This window comes from Empidonax traillii, unplaced genomic scaffold (assembly GCF_003031625.1).
Source record: "Empidonax traillii isolate 1590-97213 ecotype Southwest subspecies unplaced genomic scaffold, ASM303162v1 scaffold80:size1517328, whole genome shotgun sequence".
NCBI classification, from domain to species: domain Eukaryota; kingdom Metazoa; phylum Chordata; class Aves; order Passeriformes; family Tyrannidae; genus Empidonax; species Empidonax traillii.
Window position 1 is genome coordinate 712,076 of NW_020955273.1, and position 25,892 is coordinate 737,967.

At 35.4% G+C, this 25,892-nt stretch overlaps 1 protein-coding gene and 1 long non-coding RNA gene across 5 annotated transcripts in view; one reads left to right on the forward strand and one right to left on the reverse strand.

Moving 5' to 3' along the window:
* The window catches only part of FOXP2 (forkhead box P2), a 406,115-nt gene that overhangs the window by 132,381 nt on the left and 247,842 nt on the right, over positions 1 to 25,892 (forward strand). The gene's annotated exons all lie outside the window — the stretch shown is intronic.
* On the reverse strand, positions 16,553 to 17,030 carry LOC114056081. The gene is made up of 2 exons (XR_003570902.1): positions 16,915 to 17,030; positions 16,553 to 16,689 (listed from the first exon to the last, which is right to left on the reverse strand). It is a non-coding gene; the product is annotated as an uncharacterized LOC114056081 (long non-coding RNA).

Here is a 25,892-nt window from a genome sequence, read left to right on the forward strand (position 1 = left end):
CGAGGCTGGTGAAGGGACTTGAGCACAAGTCCTATGAGGAGAGGCTGAGGGAGCTGGGGTTGTTTAGTCTGGAGAAGAGAAGGCTTAGAGGTGACCTCATCACTCTCTTCAACTACCTGAAGGGAGGTTATAGCCAGGTGGGGGTTGGTCTCTTCTCCCAGGCAACCAACAATAGGACAAGGGGACATGAGCTCAAGCTCTGCCAGGGGAGGTTTAGGTTAGATGTTAGGAAGAAATTCTTTACAGAGAGGGTAATCAGGCATTGGAACAGCCTACCCAGAGAGGTGGTGGATTCACCATCCCTGGAGGTTTTTAAGCAGAGATTGGATGTGACCCTTAGTGCGATGCTATAGTAATTGGAGTTGGATCAGGGGTTGGACTTGATGATCTTGCAGGTCTTTTCCAACCCAATATATTCTATGATTCTATGATTATTTATTTTATTGTTAGAAATAAGGCTGAAATGTTGAACTAAATTACTGAATGAATGGAAAAATATTTAAAGTTTTCTCATATGACAGAATCATTTTATGTTTGCCTTTTGAGCAGTAGTATTATAAGAAATATGGAACGTAGGCCTGGCAATCTTTCATTGCCACTGTAGATTACTAGACTCATCATTATCAATAATCCTTTAAACTAAAGCATATAATTATTAAATGAACAGGTACTGCAGTTCTAGGTGTCTTTTCCCTCTCTCCAAAATTCATTTTTGTCGTTTCATCAGAACTTGTGTTTGCATCCTTTCTTCTTTCACTTCTGTCACTTGAAAAAGGAAACTAGGAATGAGGGTGGAAAGGATCCCCAGCTGATGCCGTTGAAAATCCATAACAGTTTAAACCATGATTCTTGGCTCTGCAGAAAAGTTGGTCATGGCCATTTTGTGTGGTCATTTTGCCCCCGAGTGACAGCAGTCAGCTCTGGCATTGGGAGGGTAACAAAAAGTGGGGAAAGGAAGGAGAGGGCAAGAGCAGCCTTAACTGCTGCAGCTGTTTGCTGAGTGAGCATATGTTGAAGCCCTTGAGCCTCCATAGAACATCTTTTCACAGGTCAGTGCTTAAATCACATGTAGAATACTCTCCTAAAATTCAGTCTGAGCACCTGTTTATTTGCTTTCCCAGCAGAAGTTGTTCTATTGTGGAAACCACACAGTTATTTACATTCCATTGTAAAGGATAATGGAATAGTCCAGTTAGTTACACTAAACTCTTACTAAAGTAACTTACTAAAGTAACTCTTACTAAAGTAGGAGTTTTCCCCTGGATTTTACATGTTCAACTTGTAGAAAAATGAGTAATTGGCCCTTTCTCTGTGTCTTGAAAATTTGCTGAATGCTGTACTTTTGGACAATATTAGAAATGGAGATCTGAAGAAGTATTAATATTACTGCAATCTTATATTTTATATTATTTTAATTTTGCAATTCAGAAATATTTTTGTTTAAAGATATTCTAAATTTATTTGATTTACTAGGCCTGAAAAAGCTCTATGTTGGTTTGATTGAATGTATTTGATAGGACAGTGTTTTGAAGTTATTACGATATGAACTTGAATATCCTGTCTGATACTTAAAAGATCCCAGAAGATAGAGCATGTGAATTAATTACTTCTTTTTTATTTTGCCAACTTTACCTCTGTTCCCAGCCTCGAGACAAAGAAAGACAAAGTACTGTGAGCAACTGGCAGTTGATATTATGAAGGTATCTCCCACATCTTTCTCATGTCCCATTGTAACAGCCAGTCCTCTGTATGGATGTGGGACTTCCCTAGTAAAACTCTGTCCTTCAGCTGACAGATTTATCTGCTGCCCTACTTCTTCAGATGCCCTGTAAAAATCCTTTCTTAGATTCTGCCCCAGAAACCTCTCTTTTCTGGACTAGGTCTATCGGTGCAGAAGCACCTGAGCAACACAGGGATATGGGCCTCAGTAGATTAAAGTTAGTTTTTGAGAGTGGCCAGTTTAATCTTCTGTAAGACAGAACTGTCATATTCATATAGGCTGTTACTGGATGTGTTTAGTTGTTTCACATATTGATTGTGTGTTTGTGCAATTGTATATTTGTGAAAGCTGACTGAAAGCTGACTGAAAGCTGACTGAATCCATCCTTTTGTTTCTAAATAAGATTTTTACTCTTTTTTTATCATGACCTAATAAAGATTTCTTCATTTTCTAATAAAGTAGCTAGAGGAAAATCCTAAGACATTCTTTAATATTTGGGATTGGATTCTATTTGAACAGTGAAGGCTGATGATAGTTTGTGTTAAGATGGAGGGATTTATTCTTTCTGGAATGAAGGCCTTGATTTGTGGTAACCCATAAGGTTATGCTGCAGTCACATGTGAACAGATACTGTCTTTTTTAGAAAGCCCTTATTTGACAGAGGCGTTAGCTATTGAGCAAGTAATCTTCACAGTGTTGTTAGTCTGTAGTAAAAACCATCTTTGCTGCATCTTTTGATTGCCTTGGCAAGTGACAAATTTACAGGCAAAGTACAGAACTGTTCATGAAATTACAGTGTAGGTGACTTATTTTTAAGATATTTTGAATTTATTTCTAATGTCAATTGTTTAAATTGTTACTAAATAATATTAGATAAAATGTCCAAATTAATGTGTAAGGTGACAAACACTGTTAGTGTCTTCAAACTGCTGAAATAGACTTACTATCTAATAAAAACTCAGTTTCCTATAACTTTTCAGGAAGTCATCAAGAAGATTTATTTTAATTGGTAGGTGCTTCGGTATATTTTAGATTTACTCTATGGGCTGTTCATTTCCCTTAACCAATAACATTGCTAGTTATTTGTACTATACTGGGGTGTGGCTACTTCTTTCTAATCTTAAAAATTAGGATTATAATAGGATGATAGGATTAAGGAACTATTTCTCTGTGTATTCAAACAGTCTAATAATATACTAATGAAAAAACGTTGTTTAATTATTTGGTTTTGCTATTTAATATTATAGTTACTTTTAAATATGACTTTTGTATTGCTAATATATGAAAAGAATTAAAACCAGCAAAAAAATGGGTTTGATCTCATTTGACCTTTCTGACGTTCAGTCAGTTAAAAGGTTTGTAAGATGTTTAATTACCAAATGGTATGATCATTATTCATCTCATCATTTGATATATAACGTCAAGTGAATTGCCTCCCTGGAGTGCACTGTGTTTCACAGATCAATAGGTTTCTAAGAGCTTGAAGGAGAGCTTTATACATTCATAGAAAAGAAGGAAAGTATATCCTCCTTGTAAAATGGCTTATGTAGTTATTCTGTGAGCTTTTCTGAGTTATTTTTTTATTTACCTCTAAGGAATACAAAATCCTGTAACATACAGACATTAATTAAAATATTTTAAACCTCTTTATTAAAAAAAAATAAAAAATATTTCTACCTTTCTCTATGTAATAAAATAGCTTTGAAAGTCTGTCCTGAACAGTTTAATTCACATTTATTAGAATAATTATACTTACTACAACAAATTTTTGGCCTTGACACATCAACACATAGTACAACAAAAGGCCACCCAAATGCAATACACATTATTGCTTAAACTATTCATGTTTTGGTTTTCTGCATGTTTAAATAGGTAGGTTAGTTTTAACTGATTTGCGTTGTTGTTTAATGTTTGTGGGTTGGTTTTTTTTTTTCATTCCTTTTGTCAAGGATATTTATACTCTAATTGATTAGTATAATACTTATGAATTTATTTTAAAATTATGATAATTTATACTTAATTGCATAAAAGATAATTACATAGTATGCTTCATGTTTATTTGGGCTTTTCTGCATATATTGTTCTGCTCTTATCCAATGTAGGTGAGCAATCTTATAACACAAGCTATTTGAGCATGCCTGTCTGATCTCTTTCTGTTGAAAGAAGGGTTTTCCAAAAGACTGAAAGAGGCTTCTAGGAGAGCTCAAGCACTGGTGTTTGTTGCAGTTTTTTTCTGTAAGTTTTACATGCTTGATTTGCTCTTTTGACTTACCAGCTTTCTGCTTAGAAAGTAAGAAAGCAAAACTATATTTCTTCTTTAACTTTTGTTAACGAGGGTAAGCTTTTTAGCTTAAATTTATGCCTTGCTGTTTGTCCTTGCATCAGTCAGGCACTGAGGAAACTGTAGTTCAGCTAAGCAAATCTTCCCTGCTGTGGGCCAGAAGCAACATTTACTTGAAAATTTTACTCCCTTATTCATCTGTCACTTATAACCCATCATCTACTCAAAGATTAATTTGAACTGTGAACAATATCTAAGCTTCCTTAATCCCTTGCTCTTGTCCTTTTTCTTGAGCTGCTGTACTGTGACGGAAAGGCCATAATTCTGAAGCTTCTTATTCTTCAGGCCTACCTAAAGTAACTCCCGTTGGGAGCCGATTGATGTTTTAGCAAGGAAATTCTTACCTGCTTCTGAGAACAACCTGGAAAAATTGTCAGGAGGCATTCACACTCTTGAATGTTCACGCTATGGAATTCTTGTAAATGTAAAATCTAATTTGTCTGGGCTCTTTGCATCAGCATTGTTCAAGGTCAGATGAAGTTGTGTGAAATACAGGAAGTGTTTCTGAGATTTCAATTCTTTCCCTATAGTCACAATATTTTTCACCAGACTAGCAAATCAAATAATACCAAATGCATTAATAATTAACGTAAATTATGATATATACCTAATATCTTTTAGGACTTTATATGTCAATAGTCATCTCTTTTAAGACATTCTTAAAGCAGTTTTAAGGCGTTTGCATTTATTTGCCCATATATTTACTGCTTAGCAGAAAATAGCTTAATGTGATATGTACTTGAAGTGTTAAGTCCATAACCGTTTAATTTTGGAATAATTTCTGTCATCATTTGTTAGTTGCCATAGATGTTGGGGCAAAGGGTTGATTAGTGACAAAGTACAGCAACGCTCTTGAATACTGTGTTCAATTTAAGAGGATGTGATGGTCTGTGAGTGCAGCCAGAGGAGGGCAGCAAAGCTGGTGAAAGGCCTGGAGGGAATGTCCTATGAGAATAGCTGAGGACTTTGGGCTTCTCTAGTTTGGAGAAAAGGATACGGAGGAGTGACCTCATTGCTCTGTACACCTTCCTGAAGAGGCAGAGGGGATAGGAAGGGGCTGATCTCTTCTCCCTTGGATCCAATGATAGGACACTTGGGAATGCTTCAAAGATGCTTCAGGGGGGATCTGACTGGACATTAGAAAGCATTTCTTTATGGAGAGGATGGTCAGACACTGGGACAGGCTTCCTAAAGAGGTGGTAGATGCACCAAGCCTGTCAATGCCCTTAATCACATTTTAACTTTTGGGCAGCCCTGAATTGGTCAGACAACAGGACTAAATGATTGTTGTAGGTCCCCTTCCAACTGAATATAGTCTATGCTATGCTATGCTGTCCTATAGAATCATAGGATCATTAAGGTTGGAAAAGACCTCATCCACTCTATGCTATGGTGTTCTAGACGGCTGTGGTATCAGAAACCAGATTACTTGTTTTCATAGTACTTTTATGAAGAGGTTGAATAAGTATGAGTAGGGAAAGTAAGCTTGTTTTTTTCAGACAGTGTTCCTGAGAGGTTCTGCAGTGAAACACAGATGCTAACAAGGTTCCTAAAGCACAAGTATCTTTTTTTCTGTCATTCCATAGTGACAGGAAAGTGAAAACAGGAGAAAAAGGCCAGTGCACTTACGCTCTGGGTCCATCCTGTCCCTTTCTAGATACTGGAACTCCAAAGGTCTCCTAGACTTTTCATAGGGGTAAAAATGGTGTGACTTGTAATATTACATTTGGTTCTGTTATGAACTAAAAGAATCAGTAAGTAAGGAATGCATTGAAAAGATCTACTTTTGAAGGACGTAGTATCCACAACATCTATCAAATATGATTGCAAGTTTATTCTATGTGATGCTATTTTGAGCTGAAAAACACAGTTAAGGAAACTACATATATTTATTTACACAAATTGCAATATCATAATAATCTGGAATATTGCACATTAATATCTATTTCTGTAGCTGTTTGAAGCACCAACTAATGGAGTTTGCAATATATGATTTGCATGTTGGAGTCAAGGACAAGGAATGCCTCTCATTAAAAAGAATTTAGAATTCCATTCCTTGCCATTTCAAGGAGAAAAGAATCTTGGGAGCCCTAAAATTCCTTTAGAAATAAAACTCAGGACAGACAGAGTAAAATCATTATAATTTGTATCCAGAAACATAAAAACTCACATAAAAAGTGAGTTAATGGAGCCAACTTTATACAGAGAGAGTAGTTGTACACTTTCAAAACTCGTGAAGTAAGAAATCTTTGTTGTTTCCCCTACAGAACAATCATGTGCATTTATTGACAGCTCTAGGTAGTGTGTACTACAATAAGAGATGCGGGAAAACTTGCACAGTAAGTAAACTTTGCAAATAAGTTTTTGCTTCTTTGCAAGAAAGGATAACATACTCTGGACCCATTGGTCCTCTTCAAATAGTATCCATGTTCATTAGCTTGTTCATCCCTTGATTTCTCTTTGGTTAAAAACTGGTTTTGGGAAATCCATAGCCTTAGATCTGTGACTTTCCCTGTAATTTTTACTTCATCACACCTGGAAAATATTGTCTAAAGTACAGGCATAGTGAAAATTTCATGTTTTGAGTTTTTCACTCCTTTTTGTGGAAGTATTTGTATGCGGAAGTATTTCTATGAGGAAACGTAATACAGAAATAAAAAAAAAAATTAGTAATCCATTATAGTTCAAAGCATTTGTTTATTATACTTAGCAGGAATTGCAGTGTGATGGCATGATGGGACTAATCTGTAAGTAAGTTTTCATGTGGGTCCTCACAAGAGGAGCTTGAAGCTTTCACTCAGTCCCAGAGGTTTAACATCTTTGACATAAGTGAAACCTGGTGGGATGAGAGCTGTAACTAGAGTGCCCTATTGGATGGTTGGATGGTTATAGGCTCTTCAGGAGGGATAGGCAGGGCAGAAGAGGCAGAGGGGTGGCTCTGTATGTAATAGTAAGATTAGAGTGTATGGATCTCACAGTTGGCAGTGGCACAGTTGAGAGCTTCTGGATAAGAATCAAGGGGCAAACAAATAATGCAGATGCCATTGTGAGAGTCTGCTATAGACCTCCCAGCCAGGACGATGACACTGACAAATTATTCTTTGATGAACTAAGTGCTGGTCACTTTTCAAACATCAGTTTCTAAGGGCACTGGAGCAGGCAATTCCCAAATGTTGGAAATCAAGCAGGTGAGGCAGAAGGCTGGCTTGGCTGAGCAGGGATCTTCTCTTGGAATTAAGGCAAAAAAAGAAAGGTGTATGCCCAGTGGAAGCAAGGTCAAGTGACATGGGAAGAATACAGAGATGCTGCTTGTGCTATAGGGAGAAAATTCATGCAGCCAAAGCTCAGCTGGAGTTGAAACTGCCAGAAATGAGGGGACAGTAAAGAGACTTTTTAAAATACAATAATGGCAATAGACAGTATAGAAATACTATTGGCCTGTTCCGAGATAAGGATGGTCATCTCACAAATAGGGACAGAGACAGGCACAGAAAGTGTTTAACACTTTCTTTGCCTCTCTCTTCAACTCACGTGATCGACCAAGAAGGTTTCAGTGTCCTGAGCTGGAAGATCATGACTGTGAGAATGATCAGTTCCCAGTCGACCTTGAAATTGTGTGGGATCTGCTGCTCAAGCTGGGTCCTTACAAATCTATGGGCTGTGATGGGATTCATCCCAGAATCCTTGAAGAGCTGGCTGATGTCATTGCAAAACCGCTCTCAATGACTTTTGAACAGTCTTGAGAATCCAGAGAGGTCGTAGCTGACCGGAAGCTGGTGAATGTTGCCCTGATTTTCAAGAAGAGCAAGAAGGAAGGCCTGTCAGTCTCACTTCAGTGCCTGGTAAAGTTATGGAGAAGATTGTTTCTGGGAGGTATTGAAAAGCATCAGAAAGACAATGCAGTCATTGGTCACAGCCAGCACGGCTTCATGAGAGGAAAGTCCTGGTTATCTGTTGACTCTCTCAAAGGCAGAGAGGACCTTCAGAGAGACCTCAACAAATTATAGAACTGGGCAATCACAAACTATATGAAGTTCAACAAGAGAAAGTGCCAGATTCTGCACCTGGGATGGGGCAACCCCTGGAGGTATATACAGACTGGGGAATGAGGTGCTGGAAAACAGTGCAGCAGAAAGGGACCTGGGGGTCCTGGTCAATGGCAAGTTGAATATAAGACAGCAGTGCCCTGGCAGCCAGGAAGGCCAACCGTGTCCTGGGGAGGCATCAGGCAAAGCATCACCAGCTGGTCGAGGAAGGGGATTGTCCTGCTCTGCTCTGCACTGGTGTGGCCTCACCTTGAATATTGTGTGTCATTTTGGGCACCACAATGTAAGAAAGATATGAAGATCTTAGAGAGCATCCAAGCCAGACCAATGAAGATGGGGGGAAGCTGTATGAGGAGCGTCTGAGGTCACTTGGTCTGTTCATCCTGGAGAAGAGGCTTAGGGGAGACCAGTCTACAAATTCCTCTTGAGGGGAAGAGGAGGGGCAGGCATTGATGTCTTCTCTCTGGTTACCAGCGACAGGACACGAGGGAATGGCCTGACATTGTGTTGGGGAGGTTTAGGTTGGATATTAGAAAAAGGTTCTTCACCCAGAGGGTGGTTGGGCACTGGAATAGGTTGGGCACTGGAATAGGTTGGGCACTGGAATAGGTTGGGCACTGGAATAGGTTCCCCAAGGAAGTGATCAGAGCACCAAGCCTGACAGAGTTCAAGAAGCATTTGGGCAAGACTGTTGGGCACATGGTGTGACTCTTGGGGATGGTCCTGTGCAGGGCCAGGAGGTGGACTCAGTGTTCCTTGTGGGTCCCTTCCAACTCAGCATATTCTGTGATTCTGTAGTGTTCTTCCTTTCAAAAACCAAACCAACTAAGAAAAAGCAACATCCCCCCTCAAAAACCTCAAACCAAACAAAAACTCCTAAACCAAGAAACTCACAAAAAGCCCCTAAACCCAAAACCTAAAGTAAAAAAATGTAAAAGAATCCCACCAAACCAAAACCCTGAAAACCAAAAGCCATGCTCTGGAAATTATGATGATGGAAATATGACTGTGCAATCTTGTCTGCCCTAAATTGTTTTGTACTTAGGAGAACAGTCATAGGTTGTGTAACCTGCTAGAGGTAGCTTTAATCTCACTGTTTTGGAAAGCAGGAAGTGCAGTAACTATAAAACAATCCTAACTAGGGCCCTGTAACGCCATGGGTGACAGTGAGTGTGCTTACCTGCTGAAATGCATGTTACTGTGTTTTATGGGTATCTCTACAACTGAATTAACTCACTATTTGATATACTTTCATGTCCTGAAAATTTTGCAGAAAATCTTAAGCAATATCTCTGAAACTTGGCATCCTTTTCATACTGGAGGTATTATTTCAGAGCTACTTTGTTATCTTCTTTTTATCTTTGTTGTGATTACCTGAGTAGCTGAAGTGCACTTTTTAAGAAAAATGTCTAAGAAAAATGTCTGCCTTGTATTATCAGTGTTAGTGTCTACAGGTAATGGTATACTGTGTATCTTAACCCATAGCATGTGGTGCTATGAGTCAGCTTTGAACTTCTTGTGTGCAGAAACCCCCTAAAGAGTGACAGCCTTTATTATTACACTTTGTCCAACTGCGACAGAAAGCAGAAGGGACTATTATGTTATCAAAATCTTCTTGCCATTACTGCTCATTTTTGATTCTTGTGTATGGGATGTGGAACCCATCCACTAGGAAATACAGATTTATTGAAGTACTTTTTGGAATTGTTCATCAAACAATTAGATAAAAATATTCAAGGTAATAATTTTCTCTCTCTTCCCCCCTACCTTCCCTTTCTCCCTCCTCCAACCTGTTTATTCAATAAAATTGGAGAAATGAACAAAACAAACTCAAAAATTCTGGCAATTAAAATAACCTGTACATGATGGGTAAGTTACAGAAATTCTGAGATTATGGATTTTGTGATCCATGAAAACAAGAATTGCCATCTGGAATTCCTAGTTATTTGAATCTGATACATACTCTTCTGAAGTTCCAAATATGAGGCTACACACCAGTTCTCAGTTCCTCTTCCATAGCTTTGAATGTGTGCATGTGGGGGGTTGCAGAATATTTTTCTTTTAAGATGTAGTGTTTAATCAGTTCTTGTAATTAGTATTTTAGAATCTGATTTATTAAAATAGGATTGTAAGGTACAGTGTCCCTTTCAGGTAAGAGTTTTGTGTATCAATCTGTTGTAACCATTTGATATAAAAAGTTCATTTTATATCTTGGAGCATGTATTTCTGTTCCAAAGTGTCAATAATTTTTATTTGGAAACACATAAAATGGAGAAGATATTGTAAATAGTCAGATCTTGGAGACACCTTCCTGTAAATTAAACATTTTTTAATAAGAGTTGGGTAACTGTGTGAATATATATAAAAAAGTAACTAAAATAATAATGTCAAATACTAAAATTACTTTTCCAAAATTTATGAACTTTTCTTTGGATTTTAGTATATGATAGTTATGTTAGGGTCTGGTTTCTCTATTTATCTTTAAATTATCTGGTTTCACTATAAAAGCAACATTGTTTCCTGCTTTTCTTCTCATTCTGTGCTTAACACTCAATATTGGATTTATTCCAAGAGCACTCAGGGGTGTCATTCAATGGCAGTCACTTTCTCCTTTATAGCAATCTGGGATTCCTGCAGAGTCTAAATCTGTGGGACAGGAGGTACAGAGAGAGTTAAGTAATTGCATATTTATTCTGGTTCTCAGGCAGGTTTTGCAGCCTGTGCTGAGTTCATCAGAGCTATGTCTAGACGGCTCGTAGTGCTTGGACTGGCTAGTTTCACATTAGCTCCAGTAAGTATGTGGAAAATGTAGTTGCAATAGTGGCTGCAGTGTACCTAAACCTTAATCTAGGCCTTTTAAAGGGATATGAAAAACTAAGCTTGAGTTTAATGCGGCTTTCCTCCAGCTTTGAGAAAGTCTCCTTTGAATCTAGCTTTCTGCCTTAGTAGAAGTGTAGCAGAAGTGCCTGCAGAGCAGATGCAGCTGGTCTGATATTTGATATTTTATATCTTATTCTAACTGTGGTTGATTTTTTTAAATTGATGCAGATTCACAGAATCATAGAAGTGTTTGTGACAGAAGAGACCTTAAAGATCATTCAGTTCTAACCCCGCTGCCATGGGCAGGGAAACCTTCCACAGGACCAGGATACTCAAAGCCCCATCCAATCTAGCCTTGAACACTTTCAGGGATGGGGAAATGTTTACGTTTTATTGCCATTAAAATATTTCAATAATTTTTCTGCTGTTAATCAACCAGATTAATGACAGCTTTCTAGGATGGAATGAGTAATCAATATTTGATGTGATGACATGATCTTTCTGTGTTGGTTCTGATCCCAAGGAACAGGGGAAAAAGTAGCAGTGAGGGGAACATGTACATGGGAATGAATAATTCTGAAGTTTAAAAGGAATCTTGTGTGTATAGCAGGGAAAGGTGACAAACTATTAGCTCTCTAGTAGAAAAGATGTTGTTCAGGACAGGGACACAGCAAAAGAGAGGTTCAGGAACCACAAAGAACAGAATGGAATTTGTTAATGGTGTCACAATGGAAGGAAGAAAAGACACAAGGCTGGAAGAGGTCTGGTGGATAAGTGTGTAATACTTGTCTTCTGTCATTTGTGAATTAATTCAGGAAGCCATCTTCTAAAGTTCTGTGAAGACCATGAGTAAAATCTATGCTGAACTTTGTGCCCTGTGACATTTTTAGTGATGTTGATGGTTAGACTACTTTATTCCTTTCCATTTTATTGGAAATATATACGAAAATATATAAACTAATTAAAGTGTAAGAGTTCTAGAGCAGCAGGCAATGATGCCTCAAATTATTAATATTCTTCTGTGGTTTTATTACATATTATTAATATTAATAACACCTATAACAATATAATACAGTTACAGTAAATACAAGGCAGCTATGGATTAGTGAACTGTAATGCCATCGAGAAGCTTCTTACGAGGTCATAAAGCATGAAAGCAAAGCTTTCCTACTTTGTGTAGTTGCTAGGACATCAACGTGGAAGTATGGTCAAATAGTTCAACACTTGTATTTTATTTGTTTTTGAACATATGTCTTGAATTCCTGCCTGCCTCTGTTACAGATATTGTGTATTTATCTCTGCCTTACTGCTTTAGCAACTTCTTTTTTTTCCCCCCTTCTTATTTCCATTTGTTTCTGTCTCTGAAAACCTTCATTTTAGGTCCTCAATATGGTAGCAGGAAAAATGGAAGGAAGTGCAGTGCTGTCACGTTGTGATACGTGAAATGCATGCATATGTGCGGGTCACATTACAGTGCTAGCTGTGATTAGGATATGTTTAATTAAATTTTACGGCTTCTAATTGATGGCTGATTTGTCAATGAGATGCAATATTGTTACATTAAGTGGACAGTTTGATGAATGTGATCTCATTCCAAATTTTATCTGTAAATGAGCATTTAAACAAAAAGAAATTAAACTGTTGAAATTTAGTGTTAGAGATTTCTTTAGTCGTTTTTTTTTTTTCAATTTACCTCATTTTTTCCTGATTTCCAGTTTAAAAATATTTTGTGAAAACTGTGTTTACTTAATTGAGCCTGTGTAGCAACTGTGAAATTTAATTCACGGCTTCAATATTTCTCATGTTACTATTGTATTTCCTATCTTTTATAATGATGTTGTACTGCTTCTCATACAATTTAATTCTACAATGTATTTAAGTTTAGTTGCTTTAGACTTAAAAAGTTACTTAAATTAGCAAAGCTGTACATTTCTTTTGTGATGCCATTGAGGATTGTTCAGATTCTTGTATCTGTAACTTTCATGTTCAGAGAAACCCATTCATTAAGCAGATAAGGTGGATATGAATTTCACGTCTCATACAAAAGAGTAAGAGAGAAAGTTAGGTGACATAACTAGCTTATACATTACAATAGTCCAGTGTGAATGAATGAGTTCCTCAGCAGTCTTCTTACCAATAAGTGAAGCAAATGGAGACATAGCTTCTGCTACTTGTTTATCGGAGGCATTGACTTAAGGGGAAAAAAACAATCCGTGCTTGCGAATGTGTTAAATGCACTATATTAGGTCAAGAGACCAACTGTATGTGCAACAAGATTGACCAAATGAATAAATGAGTGCTGCCTAATAAGCCTGATGCTTAGGATACTTCTAACAGTAATGCTATGTAAGATATTTCAGGGTGGCAGCTCCTCCATGGCAGTTATCTTCTATGACCTAATCTTGATTTCATATTAAACAATACAATGAATGAAACAAAATGAAGATATTTTATTATATAAATTGTCCTGTAACAAGACCATGTCATTCTTTACAAGCAACTTTTCTTCTGATGAATAAATAAGAGGTGAGATCAGTGCACTGGAGTATTCAAAGCATGACTGAATTACTGAAAGGGGAGTTACTGCGCCTAAACTGATGACAACATGGTCATAACAATTGGAAGTATTGTGCTATATTAATCCTTGATAAAACTCTATCTGAAGTATTGCAGTTACATTAACTTGGTCTGTCATGTTCTGTTGCTGAACCAATACCGTGCTATAGTTTGAATTCAAAGAAGCAAGCCCTTCTTTATGTTGACCTATCTGAGATTTTCTAACAGAATTAATCAAAAGTTGCTAATAAGAAGTAATTATGTTGTACTGAAATATGGCATTTCTTTTTTCTTTAAGAATGCTAGTTAAAATATTCTAATTGATTAATCTTATTTTTAATATTTGGTGTAGTACTGGGCATATTTTTATCTGCTCTCCTTTTTTTGTGTTATGGCAGTTTGAGAATTCTTGCTGCTAGACCTGAACACTGTATTCCTGTGTTCTTCCTGGCTTGGCCTTCCCTGCAGAAAGTGCCCTGCTGTGGAATTGTCTATTTCCTAGGATAACATAGCCTAGATTTGCTATTTTTATCATACTTTTGTAAGGAAACAGAACTTCTGTAAGTTGATGCAATCATACTATCTGTCAGTCCCCCACAATAAATCTTGAACCTGTTGACCAACTTCAGATAAATTTGATTGAGAAGTAGAGGCCTCAAAGATGCTTATATCCATGAAAACAGATGGACCATATAAAAGAAACTTGCAAAATAGTGCATCTGCTGAGGAAAAAGCATTAAGAATGTCCATGATGTTATTCAGAATTTCTATTGCTTACAGAACTACCTAGTTTTGTTCTTATTTTGCTTCCAGACATAATGATTTATTTGTTTATTCATTCCATGTCCAATTGCCATTGTCTAATCCAACTAGAACTACTAGCCATGTGTTATTTAAGTGTTTTCTTTGAAAATGCTTCATTTAATCAATCTTGTGCAATTTGGTAGGAATCCCTGCTTCTTCTGACAAAGGTTTTTTATTTTTTTATTCTGACAATAAATCATGAAAAGGTGAGGGGTTTTTTTCACTTAGGAGAAAGAAAAAGTAGTAGGAAGATAATTTTGGATTATTTCTTTTCTGAATTTTGACTTACATTGGGCACAGGACTAAAATATTTATGAAAGTAGGTTACTTCATGAAACTTCACTGGAGAACATACATGCAAAAGAGATATGCATGATCTTTTAAGAAAGCTTTGTGTTTATTTACATCTAACTACCATAATGGTATATGTGTATGACAATCTTAAAAAGGAAAAATTTGTATTGAATGGTAATTTGTTCATATTTTTTCATTTTATGGAGCTTGGTGAAAATTTATTTGTGGCAGAAATCCATTTTTAATATGGCGTTCTACTTCCCTAAAAAGTTTCTCCATTTCCAAAACTGTGCATACTTTGGCCATATCCCTTACAATTTCAGTAACAAAGGGAACACAGGACAGAGACAAAAGTCTCTTCACTGAGTAATACTAAATACAAGTCTTTAAAAAACACAGTTCATTTTCAAAACTAGTCTATCCAATGCAGTGATGAAACGTAGGTCCTGGGGAAACAAATAATGTGGCACATAATAACAAAGAATGGAGGAAAGGTCATGCAGAGGAGGTTGAAATAATGCCATATGAAGAGCTTTACTTCAGGCATGTTCTGTTTTTTAAAAGCTTTGCTTTTGCAATATCAGCATTCTTCTAATGTAGAAGATTAATCAAAATTTTCCTTTTTAAAAAGTAATCATAGTAGCAATTCCTTCCCACAGATTTACTGACCTCGTATTTATCACAATGTTGTGAAATTTAGGTCTACTCCTCAGACTTCACTGCTCCATCTAGCTAGTTGCAGCATTATGCTGTTGTTCAATGTGGCACATGAGAAGAAAATGAGATAAACATTGCAGGTAGGCCTAATAATTACTTGTTATGAATTATTTAATATATTTAAAATATAATATATGTATGCATTACATTTCATTCAAAAAGACCCCTAAGCACTTTAAGCTATGTTTAAAAGAAAATTGCTTTTTTCCACTTGCTTAAATGCACCCTCTGCTGGGGTAAAACACAACAGCTGTGAAGTGCAATGTGATCTGTAAGCACAAGTGTTCAGGAATTCTGTTTTATGGCTCGTCTGAAATACTGCAAGCAGCCAAAATTCAAGTATGCTTCTCTGAAAGCAAAACTGGGAATTGATTTAGTGTTGACTCACAGTGGAAAATATCACCTGTATCATCTTGAACCAGTGCTGGTTTTCATTACTTAAAACCTAATTCGACTTGTATATTCAGAGGCTGAAGAGATACAGTTTCTGGTAGTTTCACTTGTCTTTTTGAATTTCCATATTTTTCAGCCTGATTTATTTCTGTTAAATGGGGTTGAAAATAGCATCATGGAACTGTTTGATGTTGTGTTTGTGTTGTTCCTGTGTTGAGCTAAAAACAATTGTTTTCTTTTCAGAGAAACTGCCTTTGTTGTTGTTGTTCTTGCTTTTAAAAAAAAACAACCAACCAATGAAAACTTCAACTTACCTTGAGCTTCTTCTTGCTTCTGAGAGTTGTAATAATTTCCTAAGAATCTTGCCTCAGGTGGCAATGACTAACTAAATATGGGGACCATACTCAGAGGCCTCTTTAGAAACAGAATGTACTTTTGTGTGTTCTTTCCGATTAAGTATTATTAGAACCCCCACGGAAACCCTGAAGGTAGCATAAAGGAGTAGAAAATAAAAGTGTTTTCCCTCTTCCTGTTGATGAGTCCAAATAGAAGAAAGCTGGCAGTAGCTATCCATTCAACAGAGAGGCGGGTTTTGCAGAACTTAGATGAGTTCAGTCGGCAAAAATGTCAGGGTAAGAGTGGAAGGAATGTTCCACTCCAAAATGAGTGACTTAGCAATTAAGCCCTTTTGTTTGGTTTTTGTTTCAGACCTTTTTCTTTATTTCAGTCTTTTTTCTTCTATCGGGTTTCTAGTAGTAAATACCATTCCAGAAACCAGTGCATCCCACTAAAGACCATGTGTCACTTAATCATAATACTTTATCTGAAAGACCAGTGAAATAAAGAGACTTTACAAGCAAATAGAATTTTTACTATATATTCTCTAACCATAAGGGGATTACTTGACCTCCTGTGTCTTTTGCACACATCAAACTCTATACTTAAGCTGTCTTGAAGCTTGAGTTCATCCTCTAGGGATTTTCCTTTTGTCTGTCAGTCTACAGATAGAAAAATATGTCCAGTTATATTTAGCCATATGTTGACCATCTCTGCCTTTTGATTGTGAATCAAATACAAAAATATTTTCAGTTACACTGACTCTGATAATGACAGCTTTTTATTATTTTTCTGATTAACAGTTTGTGCAACTTTCCAGTTGGCTTGTTAATAAGAATTCATTTAGATATTCTTTGACCTCAGTAGAGTCATTACTAAATTAACACTTCTTTTCCTCTCAAAAAAACTTTAGAGCTCCTTATGAAAGACTGTTTCATGGAGACTGATGTTATGAGCCTCATTGTTCAGTGAGACATTTCCATGTCTCATACACCCTGATATACATTGCTTTGTAACCAGTAACTGGAGATCTGCATGGGCATATGCATGCTGCTCCCACTCAGGGCCTTGTTTCAGCTGTCCCTACACAAAAGAACATTTAGTTCCTTCCATTTCACTCTAATGACAACTGCTGAGTAAACGCCTAGTTTGTTTTCATGTCAGTGAATGATGGCAGCTATTATCACCTTACAATGTAACTCTCTTTATAAGACCACCTGTGGCTCTCAGGTGATGGAATATGGTGCTGCAACTATCAGTGAACCTATTTTTAAACCACCACATATGTCTAATTTTTCTTTTCTGACAGTTTATCTTATTTCATCTGACATTTTATTTGGGTTGGAAAGTTAACGTGAGTAATAATATTTCTACTTGAGAAAGCCTTACACAGCAGCTAAAGTTGTTTGTTGTTTGAGTGTGCCTTGACAAGTACGGGAAATTCTTTTTGTTTCTGGTCTCTTCATGAATTAAGGAGATGGTATAACCATGTGTACAGAACCTGGTCAAAATTGTGCTTTCTAAAGTTTTCAAAACCTTAGAAAATGTCTACTCATTTTCTTGTGAAGTTCTCCATTATATATTTTGACCCAACTAATTTTGATCCATCCAGATCCAATGATTTGTTCCAGTTGGAACAATTGTTCCAATTGGATCCAATTGTTCCAATTGGAACAATTTAATTAGTAATTTTGGAATCTACTTTCAGATTTTGTGGCTTATTCAAATAATATAATATAATGGCCAGTCCTCGCGAATGAAGATCCGGGGAAGGTCCTTACACCTTCCAGCCTGCGCGTTGGATTTTTTAGGTGAGACACAGTGTGCGCGGAACTGAGCCCACCCTTTAATCCTGAGGTTCATCTGCCGGGGCCAAGCACGCTTGGACGGTGGCAGCGAGGTCCTCAGGACGTAGATGGATTGCCTTACAGGGCTAAGGAGCTCCATCTGCCCGGGGAGTGGCTTATTCAAATAGATGGGTGCTGAATGGTTAGACAAGTACTAACCTCTGGGTTAGCCATTTACAAGTCTGCCATCTGATTCCTGCCCAGCACAATTACCTTAAGGTCTCTAATAGGTTAAAAAAACTACTTCTCTATTTTTTACATTTTTGTAATTTCCTATCTTCTCAATTAGGAAAGTGAGATATTAGAACTTCCCCATCAGATATTTAGTGCTCATTCTGCTGTTTTGACTTCTGTATAGAACACTGAATTTCTGCAGAAATAAAAATACAGATAAGAAATGCAATTTTGTCTTTTCACCCAGAGGGTAGTGCAGCCTCTCCTTCAGTTCACAATTGTAGAAATACTTCTGCAGATGTTGCGTAGAATACTCCCCTCCACTGACGTTCAAAGTATTCATCTGCAGCCTAATATATCTGTCTTAAGTGAGCACCTGTTTTCGGCATCACAGGAAAAAGCAGAACACAAAAAACAAGCAGATTCCTCTTTGGATAGGTGTTGAAGAGATTACTGGGAAGGGACATGAAAATGACCACAGCTTTGCCTCCCTTTTCCAGGTTTCTCAAATGTTTTAGTTGATCAGCCAGCAAGTGCCCCCCAGATTATGATTTCCTGTACTAAATGCTTAATCTAGTTAGTGTTATGATTTTATCTGATTTATATTCTTGTTTCTGTACAGCACTGTGAGTATCCTGACAGTGTTTTGTAAGATCATATTGTTAATGCTCATCATCTAGCTCAAAACGAACATAATACAACTATGTAGTAAATGCTGATGTGGAGTTTATGTGTTTCGTGATGATAGGAAATTGTTACTAATTGTTGGGGGGGACCAAGTCTAAGTCCTAACCATAGAAAAAGAGAAGTTTTTGTCACACTTGAGGATGATAACAAGAACAAAACAGATTTAGAATCACCCCCTATAATAGGTATTAAATACCTTGGTACAGATTTCATTGAGTTCCAGGTATCACTTGTTCTGGTAACATTCCAGTCAAATTAGTTTTCTATCCAGCTTTTCAAGGTGGAAATGTCAGGTGGGGATACAGGCTGGTTATTGCTGGCATTAGGGAAAACATCAAGCAATTGAAGAATAAGTAACAATAGCAGTAATAAAAGCTCTCCCACTTTTTAGTCTGTTCCTCAAAAACCTGCTAGTTGGGTTGCAAACATAAAAAATGAGCTTCTCTGTACTAAGTGTACAATTCAGTGCTTACATGGTTGCCAATGGCCTGACTTCCAAACTGCTAAATGCAACTCAGTTTAGTTCGAACAATTTATAAAATGTTACCTATACATAGTACACGTTAGATTTAAGTAAGAGCATAACATTATTTGTCCCTATTATTTTCTTACTGCGGGATTTTTCTTATATTTCATGTTTCCAGTGTTGTATCCTGCTCTCTGAAGGTTCTCAAGGGCGGAGGGGTTTGCTTTGTTACCTTTTAACAAAAGCAGATATGTTCACCAGCTGTAATGCTGACCCATAAACAGAGTTTTGAATATATGAAACATACTTTTATAAAAAACCCTACTTGTTTCAGACTCAAAACACTCTTGAATATAACTCATATAGGTGGCTTGCATGCATGTAACATGAATTTTTGAGTCCTACATAAAGAAATCTAAATGTTTTTACATGGCTGTACATGCCCAAATGCTTAAAAATAAGCACGTAATAGTAACAGTTTTCCTATGGAATTGTAGGCAGTTAAATTTTGTAAGGATTTTTAGTCTTGGAGAATTCAGTCATTGTTCCTATTCTATAAATTCTCAAACTTGATAAGCAATATCTAGCATCTGTGCTCATTTTAAAAGTTACAGTTCCTGCATTTTTTTATCAACTTTCATCCATGCATCAATGAATTCACTGTAAGGGTTTAATTTTGTATAAAGACATATTTTAAAACCCCCACTACTGTAAAGTAGTTTGAGATTTGGCAGCTGTGAGTTGTGCATTAAAGTGGGATTTCAGATTTAATAGATTACTTGTATTTCTAGATTCCAAGCAGTTGTTAAATGGTTGTCTTGAGCTCTGGAAAACGGAAGAGTTAAGTGGAAATATGTGTGTTCAGCACCAGTCTGGATTTTCTAGTTTATTCTGACCACTGGGAAGAAAAATGCCTTCGTTTCATTATCAAATGAATACAAAATAAAAAATAACTGTGTCTGATTTCACGAAAATATCTTGTGAAGTAAATATAATACAAGTTGGATTTGGCTTTGATATTGTATGCCTGTGACAATTTCACGTATTAAGGGTTTTTTCCAAGTAGTCTGCCCAGTACTAATTAAAACGACTAAATTTAACTTCTGTGCTCCTTTGTAAAAATTAATCTGTTTGGATTAATATCTTGACTGTAAACTGGAAGGAATTTCACAAGACTGTGTTAGATAATTTGTGAACTTTTAATAAATGAACTAAGTAATATTTTTACTGATCATATTCTTATTTATCTTTGCAGATTTAGAAGGTGTTTTCAATAGTTGGTGCATAAAAATACCTAACATGATCTAGTTACAGCATGAAAAATAATAAATTATGCTGCCATTGCATGCTTTTCTAGGAACTCTTATTTGTATAGCAGCAACAGACTCAGTCCTTGGAAATAAAAAAAGTGAAGTAGCCTGAAAAGTATCACATGATGGCACTGTTTCCATTTCCACCTCCGATATTATGAAATAAAGCTATAATAAACTGGTATTAAAATGGTATGTAATTCCGATGTACTTTGTATAATTTATGTAAAAGAAAAATCTAACCACTGCGGTTATTAATATAGGTATTAAAATGGATGTATAGTTTTCTTAGAAAAGTGTTTTGTAAAACTTTGCATATTTATAATATTCCTTATTTTGACAGTAGAGCAAGAATACTCCACAATATATAATGTTTATGGATGCTGAACTGTACAGATTCATTTAGTAATGTGTAAGGAAAAAACCCTGTTAATTGTTGTGTAAATGAGATGGTTTATTTTTTGTTTTGATTTTATTGTGGAAAGAAAGCTAATGGCTGTCCTTTTTGTATTTATTATAAAGCCTTTTTGTGGTAAATTAGATCATTAATACAGCCACATTTTTTTAAAAATGCAAATTAGCTTTCCATGAGCAGAAAAGAGCTTAAAGTGTAGTAAGGTCAGAGGCAGGATCAGACATATTTGTAAAATGAATTATATTCAAGTAGGAATATGAGGGAAAATATGAATGTAAAAAAGTCAGTGATTTATAGTATATAGATGTTGGATGTCGTATTATTTAATTTTAAAATATTCTGACTGAATATCCATAAATGTTCATGTTCTTTTTAGTAATATAAATTAATAATAGCTTCTAAATTAATATTTTCTATCTGTAGAATCATCAATATTAATTTTTAGCAAGAGAAAACACATTGATGATTAATAAAAAAAAGGTGATGGGTGTGCTTTTACTATGCTTCAGAGTACTTTAGAGTAAGGTAAATATCCAGTTCCACCATTCTCTCATACGTAATTTGACAATTTTGTACATTTTGCTATTGTGGGGATTATTGCAAAAGCAAACCAAAACAAAAACCTTGCAAGAGGAAGTAAGAAAAATACCCACTGGTGATGCAGAGCTAATAGCTGGGACTTGGATATATGCCAGATCGGGTGCTTGCACTCCAGGAATGTCCTCTGCCAGTATAAACTTCTGTTCTGAGCAGTGAGGCTTTTCTGTGTCTTTTTTGGTGTGAAAGCAGGGGCAAAAGAAAATGTGTGCTTAAAAAATCTGTCATGTAAAATTTCACCCCTATTCAGTGAATTATCAAATGCAGCTAAATAAAAGACAGCATAATAAATTCTTCTGAACTTAATCAGTAAACTGATTAAATAATAACAAAAAATTGTTTCAGAAGATCTTAAAAGAAATATGTTATGTGCAGTATATCTTAACATTAATCACCCAAGAAAATTGCTCCTGTTGCTAAAATCAGTGGTAGACGCTCACTGTATCAATCAATTGATTTTTTTTTAAATAACATCTTTAATTTTGTTGCTTTTGTCAGTAAACAGTACTTGCATAATTTTAATTTGACGTATTAAATATTTTCTAGATTTTCCAGTTAGAAGTAGTGTTTTACACAAGTGTTTCAGTGTTATAGTACCTCTCTTGTGGTATCTGGTAGTCCACTGCATTGTATCATTTTGGAGTAAGAGATTAAAATTACTACTGTTATTTTGAATCCTTTTTGCAAAGTTTTTAAGAGATCTAGTGATGTATCTGGACTCCCATAGTAAATTACAATAGATAGGGAGAAGCATTCATTACTCACAGCTTTCTATTCATTTTTATGTCCTATTTGTTCATATATGAGGTGAAGAATTTCAGAATACAGTAAGTGAACACTGCTCTGCTCAGTGTATTTTACCATTCAAATTACTTGCAATTTCATAATGCCAGTGTTACTTCTCAGGACAAATTTCATACAATAGTAATTCTGTGATTATTCACCCAGTTTAATTAATTCAATTAAGTAAGTCTGCTGTCAGGTGTCCCTTTAATAATTGAATCAACATGCAGATACATAATAAGCATAAAAGCATTTCTGTGGCTGCAGTAAATTTAGATCCAAAAGAATCTGCTATTCCACTACATTTGATATAGATTATTCTATAATATTTCAGTAATGGGTTGCACAAAGGCTGCCTTTTAATTCTTTGCTTTCTCAAATGTCTTTATATATAATGGTTTAAAACAGAAGGTGTTCAAAAGAGGGTGACCTTTTTCCATTACCATAGTTCCTGTCATTAATGCATTATAATTTTCTTTAGAAGTCTGGAAAAAATGTGTATATGTGCACTCTGCAGCAGGTATGAATCAAAGTGTGTTAGTGAAAGTTAAGAATTGTCTGTTATTACTAAAAAAAGAGAGAGAAAAATAAAAGAAAAACGCGAGGAAGTAATTTTATTGTTATTTTTACTGGAAAGTTTAAACAAACCTTACTTTTTATACAAAGCAGTTACAGACTTGAGAGTTTTGGCATTTGTAATCTGAATGAACAGCAGTTGACCTACTCAGATACTAAAAATAATATGCCCCTTAACTAAATTTAAAGCCAATACGATGTTGTATTAGGCTGGATTGTGTATAAAGGCCAATAATATATCTCTGTCCTCTGCAATGTATTACCATAGATGTTATTTTAATAACATATATATTAAAAAACATGGTGAATGATTCACTTGGCTTACTCTCAATGGTGCTTGATGTCATAATTATTGTAAATATTAATTGCTGTGCTAAAAATGTAAGCAGGATGACTTTGTATGAGATGAAAAATGAAAATAGTCTGTGTACGGGTAAATAGATAATCATACAAAAGTAATTGGGGTTTTAAAACCCCAATCTATTCTGCCAGCATGAGCTCGTTTGCATGTTAATCACAAGAGTGATTTCCTACTTCACAAGGAAGTCCACACTCTTTCATAACCACTTTTAATTGCATTTAAAATGTTTCAGGGTTGGAATATTAGAAATGTAGGCGTATCAGTGTCAAAATAATAAAAAAAATGTTTCTGAAAATCTTTATAAGCTACAGATTATATTATTATGGGCTTTCTTGTTAGAAAACACAAAATATGTTTTAGAATATATTTTAAGTGAGGCATGTTAAATGATAAAAACAGATTAATTTGTACATGTATTGTTTCTTTAGAAATTTGATAAATGGAAATCTAATTGTAGCTAGAAAGTATAGAATGAATTTTTATTAGTAAATTCCTTTATAGATTGACCAGTACTTTCAATAATTTCTTATTTAATGATAAAATAATACATTAACAACAATCAAAGTTGTGTTTTTATAATAAAGCATAAAGCAGGTGTGATACTAGAAAGTTGTATGTTTAATTTTCAGCTATATAACATTTTACCTGTATTTATATTCAGAGGAAACCAGTAATGATTTTAATGGAAAATAATGTCTCTGCATTCATATATAGATTTTTGCTAACTATTTTGAAATTGTATGCTAAACACAAAAGAAACCAGAAAAGCAAATAGAGATCAGAATTCATATAATTTATGTATGCTGCATACTGTCACTTGAAATTGGTCCTAGAATAAATTGTGACAAAATGTATGTATTTCTTATTATTTATAGCTAACTCTACCTTTAGAATTAGAGATAGGAATAAGAATAGTAGAAATCTATTTATCAGTTCTTTTTTCCTTTAATATTCGAAGCTGTGAAGTAATAAACGGACAACATTTTAAGTGATTTTGTGATATTCATATAGGATTCAAAAGAGCTTCCTCTGTAATCTGTAAAAGGCCAATGTCAAAGTAAAGACAAAATGACTTGTTCTCTGAAGACAGGAATGAAGAAATGTAGCTCTCTAATAAAATAGTGTTAAGTTCACAATGGTTACAATGTGATCAGTCTCAAAGATACAAAAACTAATTTTTAGTCAAGCTGTTAAAAATTATATATTTAAGAAGATGAAAAGTTTTAGGATTAAAGAAAAATCACTCACAATTTTAAAGAGGGTATATTTGCTTTCATCACCAGGTGTTCTTTCTAATATAAATTACCAAGATGATGTTTCCATAACATAGCTTGGGGTGCTCTGGAGATTAAAACTACCAAAACAGACCTATTAAATTTTTCATAGGGAGGGTCCACCAGGGATAATAAGCCAATATTCCTTGTCCCATATTCCAGATGTTTTATGTAATTCTGCATCTTGCTAAACCTAAATCGTAGCTTTTCCAGAAAAAATGTACTATGGAGACTGAGATGAAAGGCAAGAACTGTTGAAATGTTAATTTTACTATCTGCTGTTGAGGTCTGTTACCTTTTTTGTATTTTTTTTTCTTACTCCCAGTAGCTCAGTTCTGTTTTATGAATGTTGTGGTATTTCAGTTGTTTGAAGTTTTGAAACTTGGAGCATAACTTTGACTTGGCAAAACACAATGCCACATGGTGTGTGACACACTGATGTATAGTCTTTGATCCATACGATTTACAGTCTTTCTGCTTTCAACTTGATTCTGGATGAGAAAAATAAAGTTTAACAGTAAAACAATCATAACAATAATCTCTGTAACTTAAATTCAGAATAATTATAAATCAAATAATGCTATGCAGTAATTTACAAGTAATAGTGTAATAAGCAATAATATATTTTGTTGATTTTTTTTTTCGCATAGACCATGGACCTTTAAAACCAATATTGGGGTTATTTCACAACAATAGAATACTTCTACATTGCTCTGAAACAGTCAATGCTTTAAAATACTGTTAGGCTTCACAGAGCAGTTTACAAATGTGATGAAATAAATACACTAGGCTACTCTTCTGATTCCCACACCTCGATCTTCTGTTGTACTCTGGTGATAGCCGACCAGCAGGAAAGCTCATGGACTGACTCAAACTATAGTTTGGATCAGACAATCTGGTCTAAGTGAACTGATGTGTAATCGTTTTTTTTTTTGATCCAACACAAGACAGAGGTGGTACATGGGATTACACAAGGGGAATGAATGAATTCACTATACAGGGAAATTCTTTTGCCTCTCATTTAGGGACTGTTCTAGGAACAGCTAGATGCACCTGGCTGCTGGCTGCTCCATAGGGGTTTTTTTGACTATTTTTGACATCGTTGATCAGATGCATTTTTCTCAGAAAGATGTTTGAAGCTGCATGACTTCTTCTGTTAATTGAGTTTCCTAAAACTGTTACTTTTATACTTTACAATTTACTACTCTAAAATTTCTGAAATTAAGACTTGTATGTAGATTTTTGCTACTAAAGGCTAATGCCCTGATATAAATATTTAATGCATTTTTATAATTTTCTTACATTTGATGTTCCTGATTCTTAGCCATTCAGTTCTTATAAGTTTTGTCTTTCTCTTTTTTTTTTTTTTTTTTTT